This window comes from Sphaeramia orbicularis, chromosome 6 (genome assembly GCF_902148855.1).
Source record: "Sphaeramia orbicularis chromosome 6, fSphaOr1.1, whole genome shotgun sequence".
Lineage (NCBI taxonomy): Eukaryota > Metazoa > Chordata > Actinopteri > Kurtiformes > Apogonidae > Sphaeramia > Sphaeramia orbicularis.
Genome location: NC_043962.1, coordinates 48,378,670 through 48,384,674, shown reverse-complemented (window position 1 = coordinate 48,384,674; position 6,005 = coordinate 48,378,670).

The window sequence follows — 6,005 nt, the reverse complement described above, 5'->3', positions numbered from 1 at the left end:
CAGACTTCATATTTACAATATACAAAAAAATTCAACATTAAAGGAATTCAACTGTATATACAACATTTTGCATACGACGAGTCAGACTGTGTTGTGGTTTTATAGTGTCACTCTGTTATGATGCAATAATAAATACTGATTAACTGAAAACCGATGCTGCTTTCTTCTTTTCTAGACTTTTCTTGATTATCTGAGATACTATCTGACCTGGAGGCAAATGTGCAAACAACAGATTCAGACAGTGACTGAACCATGGATAAACAGTTGTGTCCTGGAAACAAACTATAGTAAGATGAGCAACACACTGAATACAGTAAACACTGAATGATGATTATTATACACAAAGCAAATTATTTTATACTTAAAGGTTAAAAAACATGTGACAGAGCTTTATGTACTTAACATCCCCATTGTAATAAATGTTTTAAAACACTTGACAAAGGCTCAGAGGAGTAAAAACATTAGTATGATCATGAGTATGGCTGTATTACTGGGTTATCTCAGGGTTAGAATGCATTGATCGTTTAAGATTTGACTTCCAAATGATTTTTTTCTCTTCCCTGAGTGATTAATCTCAGTTTATCCTTTTATCCTTTACATTTTCCAATGAGGTCAGTCAGGTATTTTCCTATATTTAATTTACTGATCATGAAGATTTTCATTAAAGCTCAGGAGGTATTATATCAAAACAGAAAAAAACTGAACAAGTGAATTTTTCAGCAAAAAAAAAAAAAATGAACTGAACTCCTTTTTCAGTGAAAAGTGATTTCTTTTCCTATATTTGATTTACTGATCATATAGATGACTTTTTCAAACAAATATATAATTAACTATACATAAAAACAAGTGCGTATAACCGTTGCTATTTCTCAGACTACATGGATTTTATTGAAGAATCAGTGTTGCAGATGATGGTGGTGTTTTCATGGTCTCTGTACAGACTCTGAGTGTCCAAATGAGTCATATCTTGTGTTGCTGAAAAGTTGAGAAACTGCATTTTACCTTTTATTTACATGTATTTATAGGATTAGTGGTTCAAAAGTTACTAAATGTTTTAGATCAGTAGATGATTTTGGTCACCAGTGGCCATTTAGGTCCTTGAGTGTTAATTACAGGCAACTAGTTTTCTACAAAATGCGTTTGACTTGACTATTCTGGGATAATTGTGTGCTGTCTACCTATCCTTATCTGAGGTTAAGAGTCGGAAAACTCTGAAAGCCTGAACCTCTGTTACACCAATGTCACACTGAACTCTGGCAAAAGAATCAAGCCCTAACCAGCACCTGTCCTCTTTCTTCAGCCCCTCTAAATACCCCCCCACCCTACCCCATGACCTCTAGCTTTGGTTTTACCTCCAGCATAGTCTTGCTAAGTGCTGTCAGACTTCATTATCACAGTGTGTTTGGAAATGTTTTAGTCTGTGGGGCTGGACATGCACAGGGGATTTTTTTTTTTATCATTAAAAGGTGACAGCAAGGAAATGGTTCAGTTTGAACTGATGCCAAACTACAACAAGGTACAAGTGGACATCCAAGTGTGGTACAAATTGTTCTTAAAACTTGATGTGGATTCAGAAAAGTGTAGCTTTGGAAATATTCATTAGTTTATCAGTTGAGGGTTATCAGTTGAACATTTCCATAACATCCTCCTGAATTTTTATGTGGTAATTCAGTGAAACAGTTCTTCAACATGATACGTTAATTAACTATTCATGGAAAATTCACGTTTCTGGACTGTTTTTCATTATCAGATGTTTTTAATTTCTTTATATTTGTAATATAAACACTTAATTTGTCTTTTACTAGATTATTCCCTTACATTTGCATAAAAGTAAACCGTGATGGCTTTCCAAGTCACATTTATAACAAATATTGACAATAAATTATTTCTAAAGACATTTTACTAGTGTTTTGTTCATAAACACTGGAATAATGTGCAATAAATGCACAAATAATTATGAAATCCTTTTAAAACTTAGAGATGTGACTAAGCACAGGTCAAATCCTCATTAATGTGGCACATATTTTTGTTAAACCTTGGACAGTGCAGTTTATCCTACATATAAAAGGTGCAGAATAGGTGAGTACTGCTCCATGTGTTTCACTTCTCCGAACATAACCTGCTCAAACATGAATGCAGGACCTTGGTCAGCTCTTTAAACCTTAAATACCTACAACTATGTTTGTGGTGACTTCCAAATGACTTTTCCACTATATTTATCCTTGATTAATCACCATTTATTATAGGATAATCCTGTGCATTTTGTATTTTTTCAATAAAAATCAGGTATTTTCCTGTATTTATTGTATGGACCATGAAGTTTTTAATAAAAGTTCAGAGCTAGTCTAAGGTTATTATATGAAAATAGAGAAAACTAAAGAATAAGTTTACAATTGAAACAAAAACACAACAACTTCTTTGGCTAAGAGAACATTTTGTCATGTTTCACTAAAGTAAACCCCTTCATGTCATTGCTGCATTACTAGATTATCTCAGGGTTAGATTAACCTAATCCATAAAGAAAATTTTTGACTTTTAAATCAAATTTCCTCTTTCCTATGTGATTTATCACAATTATTATTTTATGCTGTGCATTTTGCATTTTTCAGTGAACTAATGTATTTGCTGTAATGAATTTACTGATAGTGTAGATGTTCATAAAAAGCTAAGTTCAAAGGTTATTATATCAAAATAGAGAGGAAAAAAGCTATCAGCAATATATATTAACTCAGTGTACTAAGATGTTTCTCCAACCCTGTCAAACTACATGAGTTTTTATTGGTGAATCAATGTTGCAGAAGATCAAAGTTGATAGTGTTGTCATGTCATGTTCACCACAGATGTCCAATGGGTCATATCTGATGACAGTGAAAAGGTGAAAAACTGCATTTTACCTGAATTATTTCAATATATTGGCAGGATTAGTAGTTCAAAAGTTATTAAACATTTTACATCAGTAAATGCTTTTGGTCATTAACAGCATGGCTAAGTAAGTTTAGGTCTTTGAGGGTTACATGCTAACAGTGCTAGTGAAGCAATTGCAGATAGCATGTTTGAACCTATAAACTAATTTTATTGCCTCCTTTCCTCCCCGATATGATGGTATCGCTATGTGCAACAGTAAATGTCACTGTCAGTGGACTTGATATAACACCAGCACAGACAAGTCTATTTTAGAGTTGTTCACATTTGGCACAGACCCCGTAAATCAGATTTTTCTTCCTCTGGTCTCAGAAGTTGAAACTCTGCTGCACACAAACACTTCAGTTTAGTTTTGGAGCTTGTCCCAAGGAGCTGCATGAGCTCATTAAGGTAAAGTTTTCATTGTATTTTACAGGTAAATCATAGCTACTTAACTGGTTATGTAGACCTTCTCTGCATGCAACAACTAGGAGAAGAAGAACTAGTAGAATACTCTATTTTAATGCATGCTGTTTTCTCTTAGCTTCTTCATTATTATTGTACTTATAATTCGCATTACATTGAAAACCAGGCCATTCACCTACTTTATTCTGGGTCTCAAAACTTTTTCATGGGTTTATTTTGCTCTTTGAAAGCCATCTTTCCTGTCAGGTATTTCTTTTCTTATAGTGTACCAGCTTAATCTCATGGTTTTGGGTGTAAATTTTAGTGGAACCTAAGTGAAATTTACATAACATCTGTCTGTACATTTTAGTATCATACAGCTGAGAAGAAATGACAGCAGAAAAAAAAAAAATGTTGTAGCTCTTATATTCAACAACAGGGGCTGTTCTAAACAACTGAACGTTATTGGGCTGATGAATTTTTGGAGAGGGTGAAATATTTTGCCCCAAAAGGTTAAGAATGTTGTCAGATGTCAGTTTACAGCTCAATTAACCTTTTCAGTTGCACAGACTTTTGTTTGGGGCTCATTTAACTGTTGACTGAATGCAGTTGCTCTTATTTTCTCAATTTCAGCACTTGGATCTGACACAATCATGGCTGATGTGTTAGTATAATCCCTTTTAGTTTATACTGGCTCATGACTTTACTGAAATATAAGATGTGCACTGTAAAACCATCCATATGTTATATTGTGGAACATATTTTACATATTTTCTCCCTTTTGTTAAAGCTAAGACAGCCCAGTGAATATCTACACTTTAAGCAGTCTCTTTGTTACATTAAAAATATGAAATATTCAATAATATTTTCTATAAGTTCCAGTCATGAGAAAAATTATTCAGCTAGTTAAAAATTTAAGAAACTACCTTTGTTATATTACCTTTATGGATTTAGTATGAAATTGTTTACTTCATGGCTAAATAAAGGATAAACAAAATAAATAATGTGAGATTCATTCATGAGGATGATTTATCACTTATTTATTCAAATAAAGTTACTGACTTTTTCATACTTCAACTGGTGAAAACAGTGTGAAAGGCTTTATAAATGTATCTGTTGCTTTTGGCTAAAACTAGAAATTAAAGGAATAGAAATATTAATGTGATCTGATATTGTTTTCCTGCTCAGAAACTGCAGATCTAGTACTTATAAAGGATGAAATTGTCCATCTTGTCGCTGTAAAAAACATGTAGTCTTCTGTAGTGAACAGACACACAGCAACAGCTAAAACTGAATCAAGTGCTGTATTTGTTGATTCTGTGTACTTATTAAGCTTTACCTTTAAATATGATGCAATAATTCACACAATTTTGGGGTAAAGTTTCATCTAAATGGACTTAATTGTCATTATTATTAACTGTTCACTTAATGAATATTTACCTGCTTCAAACAGAGCTACTTTACTTGCCTGATAATGATGATCATGAGAGGTGGTCAGATGAAAGGATGCAAAAATCTTCCATCTAAATCTGCACACATTTAGATGAAAAGGAGAATGGCTATTTTAAAGAAGTGCACATTTTCTTCTGCATCTTAATTGATGTATATCAAGCTTAATTTAGTGTTTAACCTGTGGGAGTAACTGTGTTTCCACAAAATGTTAAGTGAACTGGAAGTAAACTCATGAAAAGTAGCACTAATAAAAAGTAGAATTATGTGTTTCAATAAACTGGTTTGGAATGAGTCATGTAAGCTGCACTGTTTCGTCAACAGGTGGTGCTGTAGGTTACATTATGAGTGGTTTTGGGGTCCAAGCGTTAGAGTGTTCTACCATTTCCATCTGAAACAACTGTGATATCTTTTTCTCAGATGAGAAAGAAGAATAATCTGGTTTCCTCATCCATCAAAACAACCAGACAGATTTTCACACTTTATCAGAAAATCTGAGAAGCCACAGCAAACAGCTGATCAGTCACATGAGTTTAATATTTGCTGCAAGATTTTATTTGAAAGTAGTGTCCTTATCTGTAAGTGCATTTACTCTTGCAAAGAAAGGTGAATAAATAAATAAATAAATAAATAAATAAATATAAACTCTCAAGCAAGCAAATAAACTTTTTTCTTTTTTTTTTTTTTAATTTGGTACATTTTTTCTCTACTTTTTCTGTTTCCTTAAACATCTTCCAATTTCAAAATGTGCACTAAATATGTTTATTGCAAAACACACACTTAAGATATAAAACTATAAGCTCACTGCTATTCATTAGATGCATTTTATTTTTTGTAGGGCCTTTGCAAAGATTTGCATGACACAGTTGATGCTGTAGATGAGAGGCAGTATGAAATTGATCTTAAAAGCATCTAAAAATTACACAAATATGAGGTAAGGACTAAATTCATACAGTATTCAATCTCTGGACAGTCACATTAGAAGAATTTCAAGTAATCCAACACTGACACCATGTGGTCACAACACACATAAAAAAAGTTTACACATAAAAACTGTCTGATGGTCTTTCAGGATACTCTCCCTGATATTGTTCCAAGTCATTAAAACAGATTCCTGATGTGTTTGGACAGTGGGAGGAAGCTGAATGACCCAGCGAGAACCCACATAGACACTGAGGGAACAAGGAAACTTTTTAATGAATGTTAAGTGAACTGGAAGCAAACTCATGAAAAGTCCCCCCTGGAATCAA